The following is a 23,085-nucleotide window of genomic DNA, read 5'->3' on the forward strand; positions in this document are numbered from 1 at the left end:
CTCCTCCTCCATCTCTTCCTCCACGCCCCCGCCCCACTGGCTGAGCACGGATTGCGTGCTCAGCGAGTGGGGCGGGGGCGTGGAGGAAGAGATGGAGGAGGAGAGGAATGAAGATGGTTCTACCTGCTAAACTCCAGCCATGACTTGCCGAGCTCCAGCCATGAGTTGTAGAACGTCGAAACTTAGGTCTTCCAAAAAACTTAGGTTTTGTGTAAATTCACCTTAGGTTTATTGAAAAAAACATAATCCACCTTCAAATTTAAGGGATTTTATTAATAATACCTACAATATTAAGCAAAAGTATCTGTTAATCTGATGATCCTATGACCACCATTTTGTCTAGCCTTTAGCCATGAAAGAACTTTCTAAACTCTGCAGTCTCCAATCCCTTTTATGAGCTCAAGCTTTTAGTAATGATTGTGAGCTTCTATTTCCTCATAAAAATAAAGACTCTACCTTACGTTATGAATGAAGAGATAATATTTAATTATTATTGTAGAGAGAATGAAAAGATAGTATTTAATTATGATTGCTTTAATTATAGACAAACTAGGAGAGGATATTATATTACGATTGTAGTCGTCGACATTAATTATAAAGCAACAATGAGCGGCCCTCACATTTATGATGTGGCAGTCACTGATTTGTTCTCTCTAAGTGCGAAAATTATGTTTTATATTTTTTGCAAGAACTTTTCATTAGGTTTAGAAAACCAACTGCTCCCTTTGTCTTGGTATGGAGATGGACAGAGTAACTCTCTCTTGGACACTTGGAAAAGAGACACACAGTAGGGAAGTAGAGCTTCGACACAACAAACTCTTGCTCAACAGATACAGTGTCTTCTTCCTCCAAACTACAAATTTACATGTTTGAAAGCAATATTTCACATCGGGTTGGAAAAAATGTATATTCAAACCCCTTCAGAGTGGGATATTGATGGAAATGAGCACTTTTTATTGGACTCTTCTCTCTCTTCTGAGTATTTCATTGAACATTCTAGTGATATGATCTATATTACAGATAGTGAGGAAAGTGATTTTGGTGCTAAACGAGGCATAACAAGCATCAACAGTCAGTTTCCATGTGCAAAAGAAGATTGTTTTGAGATAAACAATCCATCAATGAAAGAGGAAACTGAGCCGTTTGACAAACAACAAATATTGGGGTCCAGTGATGATGTCGTTCATGATTTTACAAAAAACTCCATCATTCCTTGGATTTTAGGTAGAAAAACATGTTTCAGACTACAACACTTGATAAAGAGTAGCAAGAAAATCAAACAGGTGATCGAGCTTCCACATGTTTATGATGGTGACATTGCCTTTGAGATTCCCCCCATTGAAGAAGGTTGTAAAAGGATGGAAGGGATGGAGCAAAAATTCGATGGTCATTTTTGGACTAGGCCACATAAAAATAACATGCCCATAAATTGTACTGTTAGGCTTAGTTATTGCTTCGGGTCATTAGTTTGTCACAGAGTTCTTTGTCCCTATTATTTGAACAACACCAAGTTCAATGTATCCTTCTTTCATGGTTACCTAGATAATCAAGTCAGCAAAGGGCTTCTATGTGAAGAAGAAAACCTGCGTATCACTTGTCATTATTGCAAAAATGTTGTTTTCTGTGAGTGTACTTGTTCTTGCAAAGTGTAATACATTTTGCCCTCAGATTTGAAGCTTACAAGAATGATGATTCACGTAGGTCATCACTTACATGAAGTTCAAGCAGGTACTTCAAGAGCCACAATAGAGAGAATACGGAAGATGGTTGCAAGTGTCTTGAAGGTGGATAGAAGCAGTGGACCAAGAAGAGTTGAGATGATTGTCGCTAGACAATTATTGGCTGATGCTATTGTTGGTTCAGATGAACTAAAAATGTGGGAGTCAGAGCTCTCAAATGTATTGGAAGAAATGATTCCACTAGTTCAAAATCAAAGGTAAAACATTTAACATTTAGATTTTTCAGTACTACAAGGTTATTTTAATTTATGACTTTTTTTGACAGATTTAAGATAATGGTAGCTACTGAGAAAAGACAACAAGACTTGATTGTTGGGGATGGGTTTGGCCACATTATGCTTTTGAAGAAAAAATGTCACTTTCCTTACTTTCATGGAAGTCGTTTCCCTGGGCAAGGTGGGCCAAATGATAAGTGCTACATCTTTAAGATGTCAACAAAAGGTCCAGGGTCTAGTATAGACCTTGTCAATTGCATGTGTCGAGGAGGAAATGGAGATTTGAGTGCTGCTCGGGTACATTTTGATCACACACACAGAATAGATGGATGGGAAACTATGTCATGCTCTCTCTATGATCCGAGGTAGTCTTTTGGTGTGTTGTAGCATTTTGTTATTGCACATTTGCAAACTTTTTGTAACTAAGATTTGTCTTTTTTTCTTTAGTTTGAAGGGATTGATGGTTATAGCGGTTTGTGACACCAAAGAGGAGGATACAGACACACAAGTCCTATTTTGGAGATCTCTTAATAATGTGATGGCTCAAGAAGGTTATCCATCAGTAGACTTTGCAGGATTTATGGCTGATGAGGCTGGAGCAAATTGGGCTGCCGTGCGTACAGTTTTCAATGAAGGGCCAAATAACATCATGAATGGAAGGGAAAGGTCTTGTCTCTTCCACTGGGAGCAAAGTCTACATAAACATACTAAAAAATATATAACCAAAGAAAAGTTTGGTATCCACAAAGACATGTGTCAGACTTGGCGCAATTCAAGGACAATGGGTTTGGCAATGACGCAAGTAGAAGCAATTAGAAGATGGTGGGCAGATAATGTTGTAAGTGAGAATATCAAGTCATTGGAGAAATGGTTCAAGTGGTGGGAGTCAAGGATATCTCACTGGGGTAGCTTACACAATGAAGTATGATACAATCATGAGCCTCACCACAACCTTCTCTATTTTTTTATTTCACTAATTCAAAGTTTTTTTTTTGGTGGAATGCAAATTTCTATGAGTCCTTGGGAAAAGGCTCAAATTCTGAGTACCAATTTGTCAGAGACCATTCATGCTTCTTGGCTTGCTGGAGAAGGCGGTAGCAAAAAAATTTCTTTGTATGGTGCATGCGTCACTGATGTCATCAATGCGTACATTCAATGCAGAAAGCAACATGGCTATCTAACAGGTAGATACATAGGGCTTGGTCCAGATATGCAAACATATCTAGAGAGATCAAGAAATAAAGCAAAAACTCTTAGCCCACTTGTGTTGGCACGTGCTCTCCAAGGGGCAGTGGGCAGGCACACCATTTTATGGGAAACCTTTATTGCATGGAGATAGGGAAACAATGCAAAGAAATAAGGCTAGAGGATTTGCATAAACAGCTTCTCATGAGCCTGGCTATGTGATGGATTCTACACAACGAAAAGAGCGCGGACGACCACGAAAGATTTTGTTTGATATGGACATGAAGCAAGAGGGACAAAGATTTGATATGAATGCAGATTCCACAGATGAGGAGATTCATGCAAATAATGACATAATAGATGACACCATACCTTCTATTAGTGAATACGTTATTGGTGATTTTGAGATTGCTGTGCCAAGGGGTCATCGGGAAATGAGAAGAATGCCTCAAAATGTCTCTCGTAAGTGTTTTGGTGTGCTTGAAGGGAGAAGATGTGAGAATGTCATGCAAAGTAGGTCTCTCGTAAGTGTTTTGGTGTGCTTGAAGGGAGAAGATGTGAGAATGTCTCCAGGACTTGTGGCCCCATACTTTTGGGGAGAGAGAACTTACAAAGACCAGAGGAACCACCAATGGATGTGGTTTTGTGGCCATGATGTGCATTACATTGAAGTTGTGGCTAAACAAGTATTGTCACCACCGGAAAGGCCAACAACTTGGTTAGTAGAGAGTGGAACAGGTGTATCAAAGGAGGAGTATGATGGTTTGCTAGGGGCAGTTTTTGTGATTAGAGCTCCTTCTCCAAATGCTGTCAAGGAAAGGGAGACAGTGGGAACCTCTGGCAAGCGCAACAAAAAATGGAGGTCCGGTGTCTCTAAGGAGGCAAGTAAATGCATGGAAATGGGAGCACGTATGGAAGCTTGTTTTGTGTAAGAGATAATTTTGGTGCCTTCTCGTCATGCTGTGTTCAAGATATTAACTCAAGATGTATATGTTGTGCATGTGGCTATGGAGCCCTACTGTACATGCCATGATTTTCAAGGCCGGGAGAAAGCAACAAAATCTTACTTGGCTTGTAAGCACCTATACTCTGTCTACTCTTAGATTCTTGGGTTGGATGGTAAGCAGCATATGATTATACATCAACCAACACTACATGAAAGAGATCTCACTTTCATCTTGAATCAACCCCGACAGTTTACGCCTTCAAAGAAGTAGAGAAAAAATAAATTCCTAGTAGTTTGCTGAATTTTTTTGACATTTTGGTGAGTGATTTGTACACTTTGTGAGGCTTTATTTTGGCATTTCCCAATAAAACAATCTCTTTGATGACATGATTTTTGCCTTGTACTATTTTGGATCATAAAGATTAATGCTTTTGAGGAATCTTTATTTGAATTGATGGTAGTGCTTGTACTTTTTTTTGTTGAAGCCTTGTAGGTTTCTCTACAAGAATGACATACAGATTAATGCTTTTGAGGAATCTTTATTTGAATTGATGGTAGTGCTTGTACTTTGTTTTGTTGAAGCCTTGTAGGTTTCTCTACAAGAATGACATACATAGAAGTTTGGTTGGGTTGGAGCTTTTATTAATACACTAATGCTGTTGTTGTGAAGGGATTGGAGTACATGCATCAAAATTGCAAAAATAGATAAAACTTAGAAACATCTAAGTGAACACTCTAGTGGGTGCATGCAACTTAGAAAGACCTAAACTATGTGAGAAAGCTCCAAATGAAAAGCTATAAAAAAATTGACACTCCAAGAGGGGTCGACCAAGAGAGAGAGGGGGCTGATTTTTCAAAGGCATTATCACCTACAAACTCACACTAGCTCATGTGTGAAGTAAATAAGACTCTCTCTCTTTCTCAAGCTTTAATGGAAAGCTTGTCACCTACTCCAAGCTTGTGAGAAGGGAGGCCTACACCAACAACTCTTGACTTTGTGATGCAAATCCAACCAAGAGCCAAGATTCAATGCATGCTCATCTCCTCTACCATGCTAATTACTAAGCTAAGCTATGCTAATATGAGTGATTATGTGAGGAGATGTACATCTTTCTCGTAAGAATACTCCTTCTTCCTCTCAATCTACTCTCATATCCCGCTAGCTCTCACCATCTTCGAAGGTGTGTGAGGTCTTGGGTCTGAGACCGTGAGGGAATTGATGTTGTGTTTGATAAGTGTTTTGCGTAGTGCATGAAGTTTCCATCTTCATTGCACTAGCTAGTATTAAAGGAACACAAGAAATTGTATTGTAAAATGTCTCTCTTGATGGGAGAAACCATAATACAAAGCCTTTTGGAGGGCGGACCGGCTCCATGCAAATCCGGTCCTCAACTGTTGTCAATTGCTTAATTTCTCTGTCTTTTGAAGTATTGTTCATGCTATCTAACTAGGTGTTATTGTTTTTGTTGCTTTCTCCACCCAAGCACTCTTTTTTATCTCATTAGGAATCAATTTTAATGAAATGCTCACTATGTTCATTCTATTTTCCGATATACACAAGTTACTAGGCCATTAAATGTTACAAAAGTCATATTTAGGGATAGATATCTTGACATTTCTCAAAATTAAGTACTCAGATTGAGTTTTCATTTGGAATTATTAATTGACCTTAGTATCACCTTGACAAAAACCGATATCTGCTGGTTTTCCTAGCTTTGCAAACCATTCGGTAAACTTCCATTATTCACTTGTTTGTACTCAAATTTTTCTACTTTAATTCTCTTTTATTAAGATTGGTTTTAAAAGATCATCTTTAGTGCTTTATCTTTAAGAAATACATATGAAAGTAAAGCTAAACATATGAGTTAAAAGTGACTTGAAATTACCACCAAAACTTGTAAGCCTTTTGTGCTCAAATTTACTCACACACTCCAAGGTTAAACATGATGAACTACCATAAGACTTCTCATACCTCATACTTCATAAGACTTCCATATGTTGGTCTAACCATTAGGAAAAGTTTGGACTCAAAAATGGGCCTTGTAAGAATTGTTGATGTGACATAGCTTTCAAAAAGTGGGGATCGGTAAATTTTTTGCAAATAAGATCCAAACTTGTTGGAGGATGGATATTTAGAATCTACTCTTCAAATGCTATCTATTGATATATAGCATGTATGCATCGGACATTGCCTTCATGTAGATCTAGAAAAATGTGATTTTAGATTACCGTAACGGTAACAAAACCTGGCTGATTGAGAAAAAATGGCATAACTTTCATAGAAGTCATCCAAAATTTTCGGACCTTGGCTCTTTAGAATCCATTTTTCAAGAACTTTCCAATGATAGGTCATATCATGGGGTTCTAAGCAATATTTAGAAGGGTCTACCGGGTTGCTTTCTTTTATACAACTTTGATGATGTGGCACTCTTAAAAGGCCCAAAAATGAGTTTAAAATTTTCCTAATGCTTTATCATTTTCTTTTATTGGGTGTAACCCCTAGAATTTCTAGATTTGCTGCTTTAAAGATTATTTAAACATGTATATCTAAACTATGATTTTTAATTTGATCACTAAGTTCAAATTACCAGGATAAACTGTGACAAGGTTCGACCATACCACTGTAAGTCCTCTTTTCTATTGATGTTTCTTTTACAAAGTCAATTATCATATTGAGGTTGTACATCACTAGCAATATTTTATAACATTCTGGAATCAATTTTCTTCTCCTTACACAATAAAATATTTAAATTAATTTATAATTTAGTATGTAGTTGGTTCAATATATTTACTCTCTTGTACAAGGCTATCCCAAGACGTATTTATTGATCCCATTGAAGATTACTTATTAATTTGGAACCTACAAGTATGTAATTTATCATTTCATTTTAATAATATATATCTAACAAAATCATTTGACTTATCCTTGATGATTCAAATCTTTTTACATATCTTTAGGCCTAGATGCCATGCACCATCCTAGTGCTTATGCTACTTCATTCCTTATCTGCAGATCTCCAAATTTTGCTCCACCTCTTACAACATCTTTTTTACAACAATCCCTCAGTTTAATATACTTGCTTGATAAACTCTCACTTTCTTTACTTTTTTGTTAAGTTACTCTCTTAATGAATACACCTGATAGGCTACACTCAAGCAAATTGTACTATTAGATATTTTTAGAAGGCACGGCTCTATTATTTATAAGAATTATCTTATGAGCTGTGAAATACACCCTGCACCCTCTGACATCGTGTCTAGTAAATGCATTTACATACAAATTGTGACGGTTTTTTGTTTTTTATAAAAGAGGATTATAGAAAAATATCTATATATCATAGTCCTCCTCCTCATCTGCAAGTCCATGCATTTGATCTCTTTGACTCTACACCAACCAAAAACAAATTAGATAAATCAATAACCCAAATTAATGATTAATATAATATTTATTGTCTACACTTACCGCTTCTAGAGATCTAAATGTTGAGTCAAATTGCTCACGAGACATATGATGTTTTCCAACAACCATCGCCAACTATCGAACTCCGTGTGTCCCTCTTGATACTTTATCATCTCTCTAGTAGGATGGCGGGCCATAGTGATATTTTTCTAAGTTAACAATGACCAAAAAAGTTTCATAAGCTAAAACACCTTCTAACCAAAATTTCACAATTAAAAATAACACACATATTTATCTTTCCAAGTTTCTTTGCCTCTCGAATCGTAGTGCGTGGTAGTTTGTCTAGCTTGAGCTTCACGTTGTTGACTGTAGGATGAGCCCATTGCAGCTTGCTCCCTCTTTTCTTGCATTACCCACTCGCACTCTGCATTTTCCATGTTGCCACCACGATAGCTCCTATTTGGATTCGTGACCTGATCGGCCACTGTGCATCGTACACTTGATTGCTTGTTTTTTAGGAATGTTTTGATATACCTCTCCAACCATTGTGTCAAGAAACACTCATTGGGGGAATTCAAAAATCCAGTATGCAACGCCTCCTTAACATAGCATGCATGATTAGGCACTTGGTCTTTAAAGTTTATAAAGCAATTCTTATATGTTGAGTGTATAATAATTTGTAGATAGCACCAAAATGCGCTGCCTTGTGTAGTACCAAGGTCAACCTCACCACCATAATTGACCCTATAGTAGTCCCCATGTGAGTGTCCTCATCCTCTGTGGTTGGAGCAGCATGCTCCAAAATAGGTGACTCCATCCCCCCTCCACCACCACAATAAGAATCCCAATAAGAGCCCCCATTACTCTACCTCTCAGGGTAGCGTCTCTCTCTCTCTCTCTCTCTCTCTCTCTCTCTCTCTCTCTCTCCCCCCCCCCTCTTTTTCTATCTCTCTCTTTTCCTCTCTTTCCATCCCTCTATCTCTCTCTCTCTCTTTCCCTCCATATCTCTCTCTTTTTCCCTCCCTCTCCATCTCTCTCTCTCTCTCTCTCTCTCTCTCTCTCTCTCTCTCTCTCTCTCTCTCTCCCTCCCTCCCTCCTTCCTCTTTTTCTATCTTTCTCTTTCCATCTCTCTCTCTCTCTCTCTCTCTCTCTCTCTCCTTCCTCTTTTTCTATCTTTCTCTTTCCATCTCTCTATCTCTCTCTCCTTTCATTATTCTCTCTCTCTCTCTCTCTCTCTCTCTCTCTCTCTCTCTCTCTCTCTCTCTATAATGGAAATGGCCTATGAACTTTGAGAGTAGTGGAATTACGAAATTAGGTGAATCACTTTTGAGAGATTACTTTGTGAGCATAGCGGGTGATCTTAATCGATGGTAGCAACATAAACATGGTACTTAGTTAACTTGGCATGAACAATACTTTTGCAAGAGAGAGAGAGAGTTTAGAGAACATGACAATAGTTGAGGACCGGATTCATATGGAGGCGGTCCCCCCTCCAATAGGCATTTTTATTATAGTTTCTCCCTTCAAGAGAGACTTGGTACAATACAATCTTTGTGTTCCTTGTAACCTAGGTGATGCAATGAAGATGGAAAGCTTCATGCATCACAAGCATAAAATAAACTTGACGAAAGCATTAACTATCCCAAGCCTCACTCCCAAGGCCTCAAACACCTTCGAAGGTGGAGAGAGCTAGCGGGGAATGAGAATAGGGAAGAGGAAGAAGAAACATTCCATAGGAGAAAGAAATAGTTCCTCACTTATCATTACTCTTCTTGATATCATACATAAGAGCATAGTAATGAAGATGGAGAAGATGGCAAGCTTAAGCATTGAAGCATGAATCTTGGTTGGATTTGCTCTCCATAGCCAAGAGTATTGGTGTAGGCTTTCACTCTCACAAGCTAGGAGAAGAAGGTGGTGTTCCTCCACTTTCACCAAGTGAGAATGGCCTTGCAAATGAGTGTGTGTGTGGAGTATATCCCCCTAGCACCCCCCTTCCTTGCTTTGGGCAAAATTTCTACATGCTACATGCTCATTGGACCCCTGTCCCCCTAGCCAATTATACGCAGCCTGTCCTCTTTACCCCTTAGAGAGAGAGCTTGAAAATATCTAGATATTTGTTAGATGGAAGTAGAATCTCATTGGACCATTCTTTAGCCCAACCAATAGCATTCAAGAACACCATGTGGTTAAGCTTAGTGAGAGTATGACATGTGTCACATGTGCTCTTTTAGAATTCTCCTAACTTTGAGATTTTTATGCATAGGAAGTTTCTCAAGCAACTTCCTCATTAAGTGTGTAAGTTATCTTTTTGACTCAAGCATCTTACCCCCCCTGCATAGGAAGCTTCTCAAGAAACTTCCTCATTAAATGTGACAAGTACCTCAAGTACCTTAGTCATCAAGCATGACAAGCACCTTAGGTGGAGTTCCCACCTCAAGCACAACCCTAGCTTGCTTAAGTTTAGGTCGGGTTCCCACCTCAAGCACACCCCTAGCTTGTTTAAGTTTAGGTCGGGTTCCCACCTCAAGCACAACCCTAGCTTGCTTAAGTTTAGGTCAGGTTCCCACCTCAAGCACAACCCTAGCTTGGTTAAGTTTAGGTCGAGTTCCCACCTAAAGCTCAGCCCTAGCTTGCTTAAGGTCAAAGGACTTTTAACACTAACCATTGGAGGTCTTTAATGAAGTTAACCCGAAGGTATTTTAAGCTTCATTAGTTAACCTTGCTCTTTGATATATCATCTCTCATTTGGGTCCCTTTACCATTGGCCCCGTGTTGAGATAAATCCGTAAGCACATGTCTATGTTCTAACCCTTGTTCCCGTTAATAATCCCATATTAAATGATCAATTTAATATGAGAAAATCATTTGGGTTGGTTGGATATTAGATATTTAATGACATTACCTCTCTCTTGAAATCATAGTCGTCCTCGATTATGAGGTAAAAGAGATAAAGTCATAGTCATTACTCAATTTGTCTTAGCGGGTAGAGGATCCCTTTTTACCCTACGACATCATTCCAAGATGGATGACTAATCCATTTGGTGCTTGGGAGACATAGCTGCCACAAGCATGTCTACTCTTTAGTCCATTTCATCCTCCCAAGTAGAGTGACAAATTCTACATGGTGTTTAAGAGACGTCGTCATCCCAAACATGATTCTTAGTATGCATACTACTTAAATTTGTGCACAATAAAGAGAGAAGTAGTCTTATAAGACATAAACATTGATCATTTAAAAGAAACATTGATAATTTAAAAGAAACATGTACATTTGGTTACTCTAATGTAGCATTGTAAGCATTGACAAGGTTCATACTATCCTTAAGTTGGATTCCTTGCATCCATCTATCATCTTCAAAAGGATAATTTTTGAGAAGTAGTCTTATAAGACACAAACATTGATCATTTAAAAGAAACATGTACATTTGGTTACTGTAATGTAGCATTGTAAGCGTTGTCAAGGTTCATACTATCCTTAAGCTGGATTCCTTGCATCCATCTAGCATCTTCAAAAGGATAATTTTTGAACTGAATAAGATACCGTCGGATAATCTTACCATGTCATAGTACCTTGTCTTCATGCCGAAGGATAGCTTTGGGTTGTAGTACCTCTTCTTGATCTTCGATTTCGGGAGGGTTTTCAATAATTTGTTCATTTGGAGGCTCTCCTTTGTAGGGCTTGAGTAGGCTCAAAACATGGTGCATGAGCCTATGGTTGGGTAATTTTAATTAATAAGCCATCTCATTGAGTAGCTTAAGAATTTAAAAAGGACCATAATATCTTTTTTCTAGTTTAGCATAATAATTTTGATGAGCCGTTGGATATTTTCCCGTCGTTTGCCTCAATCGAGCCATAGGAAACTTAAGTAAGACCCAATCTTTTTCCGTAAAGGCTAAGGCTCTTCTGTGCTTAATATCAGCAGCCCTTTTTGCCTTTCCTGTGAGATGGATATAACCCCTTTAATATTTGGAAAATATCCTTGTAGGTCTCGGCTATATTCATCAGTAGAGCGGAGATCTTCCCATGTACTTTAAGTAGTAAGGGACTTTTGGATCTTCCTTCTTTAACCGCAAAAGGTACTTTCCCCATAGAAGTATGTACAATATCATTGTACACATACTCTATAAGAGGTAGGTACTTCTATCATTGAGAACATTGATCTACTTCCATGACATAGGCTTTTAGTAGATCAAGAATCGTTAGATTAGTTATTTCACTTTGGTCCTCCATTTGTGGATGATAGGCCGAAAGAGAAAATTAATCTACTTCTTAGATTCTCAAAGAGAGCCTTCTAGAAATTACTAGTCATTCCAGGATCTTTGTCCGACACTATGGGTGTTGGAAATCCATGATGCTTGAAAATTTGAGAGCTGAAGAGGGTTGCCAATTGATGTGCCTCAATAGTATTTTTGACAGGCGTAGAGTGTGTTTTCTTGTTAAGCCTGCCCAACTGAAACAATCCAAGTTGCTTCCCTCGATCAAATTTCAACTTTTGGTATACCACACATTTTGGAACATACTCTTGTATGTTTACTTTTCATGGTAGACCAACAAAAATACATTTCTACTCCTTGAAGAGTAGATTATGGATTTCCTCTTTGCCTCGTATAAGGAGATGTATGGGATTCATACATGACGTTCTTATTGTATGGGTGATTAACACATAGCCTATTGCCATTTGGAAGATAACCATCCTTCAAGGTGAATGGTTCTTGTTGCTTACCTATTGCAAAGGCTGTAATTACGTACTTAAAGTGTCGGTCAAGTAACAGACTCATCTATCATAAAAGATAGATCATTATGAGTTGCCATAGACACCACATTTACCCTTGGTCGTTGTGAAAGTGCATCGGCCACTTGATTGTGCTTGCCAACAACGTGAGCAATATGAAATTTAAATTGTAAAAGAAATTTTGCCGACCTCATTTGTTTGTTGGAGAGCTTGGTTTGCGTCATGAAGTCCTTGAGGCTTTGTGATCCATTCGTCCCCAAGAGATAGCGTTTCCACGTGTTTAGGGCATATAGAATATTAGCTAGTAGCTTTTTTTCGTATTTTCCCAATACTCACTTATTGAAGTTGAGTCTTTGACTCTCATATGCTATGGAATGCCCTTCTTGAAGCAAAATAGCTCCAAGGAAATCACCACAATCATCATATTGGACCTCAAATGGCTTTGAGAGATCTAGTAGTGTGAACACACGTTAAGAGATAAGCTTCTCAAAAGCTTCTTTCACTTTTGCAGTCCATGAATACTTAACGTTCTTTTTTTGTTAAGTCATGTAGTGGGATTTCTATTAGAGAGAATTTTTTCTATGAAGCATCTATAGTATGCACACATACCTATGAAGCTTCGTACCTCCTATAGATTCCTTGGATTAGGCCATCCTTTTATTATCTCTAATTTTGTTGCATCCATATGGGTGCCATCTTTAGAGATAATGTGACCTAAATATTAAATCTCTTGTAAGAAAAATTCTCTTTGTTTTTATTAATGAAAAGCTTATTCTCTCTCACAATATTGAAAGATTACCTAGAGGTGTTGCTTGTACTCTTCAAGAGAATTTGAACGGCCTGAAGATTTTTTTGCCCATCATGATGCATCTGGAGCATTTGTCAGGCAAAAACTTGCAAATTATCAAATAGATCCCTTTTTTTTCACCACTCCATGCACTTGCCTCATGATCTCCTCTTGTTGATCTTGTGAAACTTGATAAGGAGGCTTGTTAGGCAGTGAGCAGCTAGACCTCACCATCCCTTTTTTTTTTACCACTTCATGCACTTGCCTCATGATCTCCTCTTGTTGAGCTTGTGAAACTTGATAAGGAGGCTTGTTAGTCAGTGAGCTTCTTGGTAGGAGCTCAATTGCATGGTCATCATCCCTCATTTTAGAGATAGCTCACTAGGGAGCCTCGCACTCTTCCGTATAGGAAGGTAGTGTTCTTAATGAATGGGGTTGATTGTCTATAGACTGTACAGATCCTTATTGCAGGGATATGGTGTTTCCTAACTCATAAACATCTATGTGTATGCTCTTTTCCCTATACATGAAGTAGAATTTCCTTTCAAGGAGATTTATGTTGGAAGCCATGCGGTTAAATCATGGTGCCCCAACGATAACATTCTCATGTTTAAGAGGGGAGATGAAGAAATCCTCTTTGTTCAAATAGCTTTGGACATGAAGCCTTAATTTTCCAATGAAAGAAGTAACTGAGACATCTTGTCCCTTGATAGCTCCATTGGCTTTCAATGCATCTTCCATCTTGTGGGCTTGTATGCCTAGCTTAGTGGTCAACTTTGTGGATATGAAGTTGTGAGTTGAACTAGGGTCAAACAAAATAAAGGCATCATGCTCTTGCATCTTTCCCCAAGCATAGGAAAGGAGAAATCCTTGGCAATGAGCATCCTCTTTTGGAGCTTCAGACATAGAGACTTTAGGAGTCTCATTGTAGGCAATTCTCTTGGGGCAAGGACGATAGCCATGGCCTTGCTCCCCACACTTAAAACATTTGTGGTCCTTACTAAAAGCTTCTAGATCTTTAGGAGAGAGTTTATATTTACCTTTTTAAACTCCCTTCTCCTTGGACCAATTGTTGTTGTTGTTGGAATAGCCTTGGTACGATTTTTGGACATTGGTTTTCCCCTTAGCATCATCTTTTTCTTTATTTTTCATGGGCTTGACATTCTGTCTAGCCCCTTGTTGGAAATTGATGGGAGAAGCAACCATGGTGTGGTGGATTACTTTGGTGATAGAACTAGGCCATTGAGAGTTGACATACTCGGCCATCTATTTGGGTAATCCGGCACAAAATTGTTGCTTTTACTCGACAAAGTCTATCTTTTGAAAGATAGTAGCCTTGAGATGTAAATACCAAAACTTGTACACATATTTGTAGATAGACTCATGAGAGAGAAGCTTTAAACTTCACCATTTGGTAAGCACTTTTTCCTTTGTATCACTTGCAAGGAATCGCTTCATGATGGAAACTCGTACAATTTTCCATGTCTTTGGGGCTTTGCCATTGCCACGAAGGCTAGCCCACCATTGACGAGCCAATTTTGGAAGTGCATACCTACATGGTGTAGGTTGGAGGACTTCGTGAAGCACTCGTCTCCAAAGGCCCATCAATTCCTTGGATGAAGGCCAATACTTTATCGGTAGCACCAAAGGTACCATCATAGGTGAGAAAAGAGATACTCTTTCCTCCCTCCTTGAACTTCTTTAGATTTTGTGACCTTATCCATGCAGGGTAAGATTTGCGATGTCCTCTCCTCTTGTATTCTCTAGGAGAATAGCCATAGATTTCATCGGTAGAGGAGGAAGGTGAAGAAGAAGGAGAAGAGGGTGACCTCTTTCTTGCTCTTTTCTTCCTTTGTTTCCTCTCTTCCCTTTTGGAGTGACGAGGAGAAGGACTATGGGTTAACCGTTTCCTCTTGGGAGGAGTTGGCGACCGTCTAGACCACCATCTTCATGGAGCCACATCTTTTGAGGAACTTAGGGAGTCATTACTTTCTTGTTATTTGGATTCCTCCTCTCGTATGATGGGAGAGAGTGGGGTCTCACCAAGAGGCCTCCTAAGCTCTCTCTCCTCTTTGAGAGGAAAGGAAACCCCATAAGCACGAAGTTGTTGCGTAACTTTGGCTTGCAAATAGGGGTTGCCCATAGCTTGTTGCAACCTAGTAACAAGATAATTAACAAACATAAGGGCATCATCATTAACACCTTCATCATGTGCAAAATCAAAGTTCAATGTTCATTCTACTCTCTTGGTAATTGTCAGCCATGTTAATTAAACTTAGGTGTTACTTAGTGTATGCTTTGGCAATTCAAAACCTTAGTTGCTACTCCTCTTAGCCTTTGAAAATAGGCACTTAAGTATCTACATCCACGGATTGAATTGGTTAATTATAGAGAGCATTGGAGTGAGTCTAACATAGCGAAGTTGCCAAGGGATAGCTCCTTTCAGACTTCTTATGGCTCAATAATGGTAAAGCCGTAGGCAAGTCTAAAAGGACTCCATTATTAAGACTAAAGCTCTCCAGGTGTGCACCATATCCCACATAGTGGGCTCAACAAAACCTATAATAGATCCCAGTCCCACTTACCCTAATATAATTAACAAAATCAACCATTAATAGGCTACTTGAAAAACTCTCTTCTTAAGCAAGAAAAGAGAAACCAAATGCTCTGATACCAATGTAATGGAAATGGCCTTTGAACTTTGAGAGTAGCGGAATTAGGAAATTAGGTGAAGCACTTTTGAGAGATTACTTTGTGAGCATAGCGGGTGAACTTAATTGATGGTAGCAACATAAACATGGTACTTAGTTAACTTGGCATGAAAAATACTTTTGCAAGAGAGAGAGAGAGAGAGAGAGAGAGAGAGAGAGAGAGAGAGAGAGAGAGAGAGAGAGAGAGAGAGTTTAGAGAACATGACAATGGTTGAGGACCGGATTAATATGGAGGCGGTCCCCCCTCCAATAGGGATTTGTATTATAGTTTCTCCCTTCAAGAGAGACTTGGTACAATACAATCTTTGTGTTCCTTGTAACCTAGGTGATGCAATGAATATGGAAAGCTTCATGCATCACAAGCATAACATAAACTTGAAGAAAGCATTAACTATCCCAAGCCTCACTCCCAAGGCCTCAAACACCTTCGAAGGTGGAGAGAGCTAGCGGGGAATGAGGATAGGGAAGAGGAAGAAGAAACATTCCATAGGAGAAAGAAATAGTTCCTCACTTATCATTACTCTTCTTGCTATCATACATAATAGCAGAGTAATGAAGATGGAGAAGATGGCAAGCTTAAGCATTGAAGCATGACTCTTGGTTGGATTTGCATTCCATAGCTAAGAGTATTGGTGTAGGCTTTCACTCTCACAAGCTTGGAGAAGAAGGTGGTGTTCCTCCACTTTCACCAAGTGAGAATGGCCTTGCAAATGAGTGTGTATGTGGATTATATCCCCCTAGAACCCCCCTTCCTTGCTTTCGACAAAATTTCTACATGATACATGCTCATTGGGCCCCTCTCCTCCTAGACAATCACATGCAGCCTGCAGTCAAGCACATGGGTAGTCTTTTGACAAGTGTCCTCCTTACCCCTTAGAGAGAGAGCTTGAAAATATCTAGATATTTGTTAGATGGAAGTAAAATCTCATTAGACCCCTCTTTAGCCATACCAATAGCATTCAAGAACACCATGTGGTTAAGCTTAGTGAGAGTATGACATGTGTCCCATGTGCTCTTTTAGAATTCCCCTAACTTTGAGATTTTTATGCATAGGAAGTTTCTCAAGCAACTTCCTCATTAAGTGTGTAGGTTATCTTTTTGACTCAAGCATCTTAACCCCCATGCATAGGAAGCTTCTCAAGCAACTTCCTCATTAAATGTGACAAGTACCTCAAGTACCTTAGTCATCAAGCATGACAAGCACCTTAGGTGGAGTTCCCACCTCAAGCACAACCCTAGCTTGCTTAAGTTTAGGTCGGGTTCTCAACTCAAGCACATCCCTAGCTTGCTGAGGTTCGCACCTCAAGCACAACGGTAGCTTGCTTAAGTTTAGGTCGGGTTCCCACCTCAAGCTCAACCCTAGCCTACTTAAGATTAAAGGAATTTTAACACTAACCATTGGAGGTCTTTAATGAAGATAACCCTAAGGTCTTTTAAGCTTCATTAGTTAACCTTGATCTTTGACATACCATCTCTCATTTGGGTCCCTTTACCATTGGCCCCGTGTTGAGATAGATCTGTAAGCACATGTCTATATTCTAACCCTTGTTTCCATTTATAATCCCATATTAAATGATTAGTTTAATATGAGAAAATCATTTGGGTTGGTTAGATATTAGATATTTAATGACACACACTCTCTCTCTCTTTCCTTCTCTCTTCTCTCTATATATCTTTCTCTCTTTTGACCTCTCCTCTCTCTATATCTCTATCTCTCTTTGTGTCTTTTACTCTTATCTATCTCTCCATCCCTCTATCTCTTTCTTTTCCTCTCTAGCTCTCTCTCTCTCTGTCCCTCCATCTCTCTCTCTCTCTCTCTCTCTCTCTCCCTCTCCTCGTCTCCCCTTTTTCTATCTCTCTCATTCAATCTCTCTATCTCTCTCTTCCCCCCCCCCCCCCTCTCTCTCTCTCTCTCTCTCTCTATATATATATATATATATATATATATGTCTTGTTTCCTCTCTCTCTCCCTCTCTCCTCCCCCTTTCCTTCCTCTTTTTCTATCTCTCTCCATGCCTCTCTCTCTCTCTATCTCTATCTCTCCATTCTCTCTATCTCTATCCCCTCTTTCTAATCTCTCTTTTCCTCTCTTTTGTTCCTTTTTTTTCTCATTAATCTCACTTTTTAACCACTTTTGTTGATAACTAGATGTACCCTCAATGTGTCTTAGTTTGACTTTCAAACTATGTGTCCGTTTAGCCTGCACTCTAGCTACTCGTCCAATTTTGACCCATCTAGATTACTCAAAAGACATGGCTATAAAGTTGTGTTAGGTTCTCTATGTAAATTTGCATCTATAAAAACTCTTTATAGATTTCATCCCTCAACAAATGAGCTATAATCACAAAACAAGAAATTGATACAAAGAGGTGTTAGTTCTTGCATGTTTCTTTGTAGCCATTGTCTCACAAGTTCAAGGGAAGAATCTTTTCGGAAGCCATGATTTTTAAACACAAAAACTTCCTCTGATTTTTTCCTTTTATCACTACTTCCCCCCCCCCCCCCCCATAAATATGATTTACCCTCCCTAATTTTTAAACTTGGGAGATAAATTATTGGGGGCCTGCCCCTAGCTTACACGCTTATGTCACTTGTAAAAGAAAAACTCTCCCCTGCACTTACGTGGTGCGGTAATTTTTCCATGGTGAATCCCCCGGGATTGCAGTCTAGACTTTCCTCTCCAATGCTGAGTGATTGAGTGCTGCACCAAAGATGGTTTTGTGTGTGTGTGTGTGTGTGTGTGTGTGTGTGCATGCGTGTCTGTTTTCTTGTATGTGTAAGTATGTGTTTGTGTGTGTGTGTATGTGTTTCTTGTATGTGTTTTTTTGTGTGTGTGTGTGTATGTGTTTTCTTGTATGTGTTTTTGTGTGTGTGTGTGTATGTGTTTTCTTGTATGTACACATTTGTGTCTGTGTGTGTATGTCAGAATGGGTTTGCTTGTGTTTATGTGTCAGAATGTGTTTTCTTGTGCTTCTTTGTGTGTGTGCTTGCTTGTATCTATGTGTATGTGTGTATGTATATGTGTATGTGTGTGTGTGTGTGTGTGTGTGTGTGTGTGTGAGAGAGAGAGAGAGAGAGAGAGAGAGAGAGAGAGAGAGAGAGAGGGAGAGGGAGAGGGAGGGAAGGAGAGAGGGATGGGATAGAGATTGAGAGGGAGATATGGAGATGAATACTCCAATAGGTGCAATGTTGGTAAGTTTTGAAGAGCAAGGTGTAAGGATTGCGGGTTTTGTAGCAACTTCCATGTGTAACCACTCTCCACGTGTCACACTATATGTGTGCATTGTGTTGCCTACGGTGTGTCATCCTACATGTATAACCATGTGCTACCCTATGTGTACTACTATTTGTGTGTGTTAGGCTACCGTGTGTCAACCTACATGTATAACCATGTGTAACCACTCTCCATGTGTCACACTATATGTGCGCTCTGATACCCAAAACACACACATATAGTTGACACACGGTGCACTTTTGTACAAACTTCAATAATGAATCAAGTATCTATTTTGCATTTGTGTTTGAATATCTTTCTCAAGTTATTTTAATAGTTAATTATCATCGTTTAATTATGAACTTCTCTTTTCATTATCCGCCCTCAAACCCTACACAAGGTATGCCCAAAAACGGGACACACCTTGATCTATTTCTTTTTATGGGTGCCCGTTATCTTTTGTAATGTGTGTGTGTTTAAGGCAATAGTAGGGTACGGGGTTTTTGTAGAAGCTTACCTCTTGTTTAGCGGTTAAGTATTCTTGTGGTCCTCTTGTGTAGGGCCCTCTTGCGGTCCACCCTTTCCTCTCCAACACCGAGTGATGAAGCACTCCACCAAAGATTGATTTTGTGTGTGTGTGTGTGTGTGTGTGTGTGTGTGTGTGTGTGTGTTTTCTTGTATGTGTATATATGTGTTTGTTTTCTTGTATGTGTATATATATGTTTGTTTGTTTTCTTGTATGTGTATATATGTGTTTGTTTTCTTGTATCTATGTGTGTGTGTGTGTGTGTGAAAGAGATAGATAGATAGATTGAATTGTTGTCCATGGAGGTCAAAGGTAACTAAAGTTAAAGATAGATGGTATTTAAGGTAACTATGACTAAACCAAAGGATTAAACTATAGTAGAAAAAAACCTTTTCAAGAAATTATGCAAGCTAAAGTACCAACCTGAGATGCAGAGCCCTACTCAACTAACTCCATGATGCAAAGATGCTAATCAACAATATTGCTCGACAAAGAGAAGCACTCAAAACTCGCTTTCAAATAACACACACGACGAAAGCAAGGTTAAGTGATAGGAAGAGATTACCTCACCTTTAAATAAGGGCTTTATATAGCTTGCAGACAGATAGAGACACCTGTATATCATGCCGATGAGATCCGTGCAAAGTTTGAGAAGGAAAGCTACAGTAAGCCCCAGTAATGTACACGAGCCAGTGTATGGCAATGGTAGAACCATGACAGTAGGAGAGAGTGCATGAGAGAGGGCGTGCATGCAGAGGTAAATAGGGGCTACCACCGAGCCTCGAGCAAGGGTGGGATTGAAGACCACCATGATCGGGAGAACATCGCACTGATTATTGCATATATTACTGCCATGTGCTAAACTTTTCAAACATTCAAAAAAGTATCCAATGTTGCAGGCTATCCCCTTTGCAATCCCCTCTCTAGTTTTCACTAGCTTTAGTACTATGGATAATTTATCAAGCCGGTCTCTCTTTTCTTACTCATTGCACTTTTTTAAATTATTTCTTTACTCTTTTTTTCTCTTTCACTATTTAATATCTAGTTTACACCTAATACACTAAATGTTCATTTTTTAGAGCACGTATGATTTTTCAATTAACTTAACGAGCTTTCATGCATGTGCAAGATGATTGGGATGAGTGTGTCCCTCTGAACGGCCCCGAACATGAGCGATGGCTCAAGGACAAACTCCCTTGTCCTTGCACCAAGTGCGAAGAGGCAATCCCTTGCTTGAGGTGTATTTCCTTGGAGCATATGGAGAATTAGGGACTTTGGATCTCTCAAAAAAGTGCTCGAGTAGATGGGAGCACCATTCCCCCTCATATGAGGATGCTCCCCATATGTCTGTGCTTGGTGGTGGTGCTCTGCGCATGCAAGGCTAAAAGAAAATGGCAAGAGCTACTGAGAAAATGCATCGTACGTGGTGATTGTGGCACTAAATCTACTTTGACAACTCTTCCACATGCCTCTCAAGGACACTTCAAGTTTGAGGATGAGCACATGTTCAACATGGTGGATGAGTTGTTAGCACATGAAGCCAGCATGTGTGAGAAGGATTGTAGACCGTGTACTCAACGAGAAAAATCAACATAGGACAGGTTGTTATTGAGTGCTTGAACACCTCTTTACAATGGTGCAGAATACTTGGTACCTCGAGTATCATTGAAAGCCCTCACCTTGCAAAAGTAATTTGGTTGGAGCAATGCAACTGTAGATGCACTTCTTTAGTAATTTTTATTTATAGTTTTTTATAAATTGCACTCGCTTCTTTGTCCCTCTTGCATTTGTATTAATTCTCTGTTTCCTAGTAGTATAATGGGAAAAATGCTTCCCTAATGATTACCACATACCTTCGGATTGTTGACGGGCGAGGTCGTATGCCACTGCACTTCACATGGAGTATAAGCATATATATGCATGCAAAAATGTTCAGAATGGCCTTTTCTTTCATTCTAAACAGTTGTTTTTGAAAGAAACGAGTTTTGCAAAATTTTCACAAAATAGGACTTTTTGACCCTCTTCATGTAGGAATGTTAAGTCACTCTTGCTCACTTTCTTTTTCACCACCCACCACATGGCCTTCACTTACAAATTTGCCTTGCATGGCCTAAGAGGTATTTCACATGAGGAACCTTCTTTAAAGAATTAAATCTCTACCTTGGTCCACCTAGATACATAAGTCATACACATCACGAACTCCTTTGTCCATAGTGGTCCTTCACACATGCTTTGACATTCTGGCACACATTTGTAAGTGCCCTTGACATTGCTTTCCACATTTTCTTGCAGTGACACTTTTTGGATGCAATATCATTTCCCACCCCCTCGTTGAACATTGATGTTCAACCAAAAACATGTTTACTTAAACATTTACTGTCCAACATGCAGAATCCATACTGACAAAGCAGAAAGAAAGAAATTGTATGTACAAAGTTTTACTCCTATTTTATGTCACCTCTTCTCAAGAGGGTTACCCAACCCCTTTCTTAGTCAAACCATCTAGATCAAACACGTGGCATTGAACATATCCCGGGGGATTCACCATGGAAAACTTACCGCACCACGTAAGTGCAAGGGAGGGGGGTTTTTTTACAAGTTACATAAGCGTATAAGCTAGGGGTAGGCCCCCAATAGTTTATCTCCCAAGCTTAAAAATAAAGGAGGGGGTACCATATTTAGGGGGGGGGGGGGGAGGGGGGGGGGGGGAAGAAGTGAAAAAAGGGAAAATGAGAGGAAGTTTTTGTGTTTCACAATCATGGCTTCCCAAAAAAGTTTGCCCTTGAATTTGTGATTCAATAGCTGCAAAGATACATGCAAGAACTAACACTCATTTGTATCAATTGCTTGTTTTGTAAGTTTAGTTCATTTGTTGAGGGATGAAAGCTATAGAGAGTTTGTATAGATGCAAATTTACAAGGAGAACCTAACACAACTTTATAACCATATTTTTTAAGTAATTTAGATAAGTCAGAATTGGACGAGTAGCTATAGTACAGGTTTAACGAGCACATAGTTTGAAAGTCAAACTAAGACACATTGAGGGTACATCTAGTTATCAATAGAAGTGGTGCCATAGTATGTTTCTAGTCACTATGCTACGCGCTCTTTGACTAGTTTTACTTAGTTATATCATGTGAGACCTAAATTTTATATGTAAGATAGGGGTATGATAGTTTTCTGCATTGATTGTCGTATAAGCGTAGGAAGGGGGGTCACATTCCCTAATATGAGTCATATATAGGAGTTTTATCAAAGTTGTTCGCTCGCAGGTGGCATCTCCTTTTGTATATAGAGTGAATCCCCCGGGGAACATATCCACCCATCTACAACAACTCCACGTAGTGTTGTACTCAAGCACATGGCCAACCATACATGTAGAATGCCCATAGAGAATATCTAACACTCCAAGCATCACCTTGCATCCAACGTGCTTCAAACAAAGCACCATTGTGCACATCATCCTGCTCCATATACATACATGACCCTCCCTCCTAACCATGTAACATAGAGACAATCCATTTCACAAATGCATCCAAAAGCATATCCTTCAATTGTGAAGCACATACCTCTTTAGATACCTCGGACGAGGCCACAAACTAGGATTCTCCTCCATGCACCATAGA

This window comes from Adiantum capillus-veneris, chromosome 17 (assembly GCF_014529385.1).
Source record: "Adiantum capillus-veneris isolate H3 chromosome 17, ASM1452938v2, whole genome shotgun sequence".
Classification (NCBI taxonomy): Eukaryota; Viridiplantae; Streptophyta; class Polypodiopsida; order Polypodiales; family Pteridaceae; genus Adiantum; species Adiantum capillus-veneris.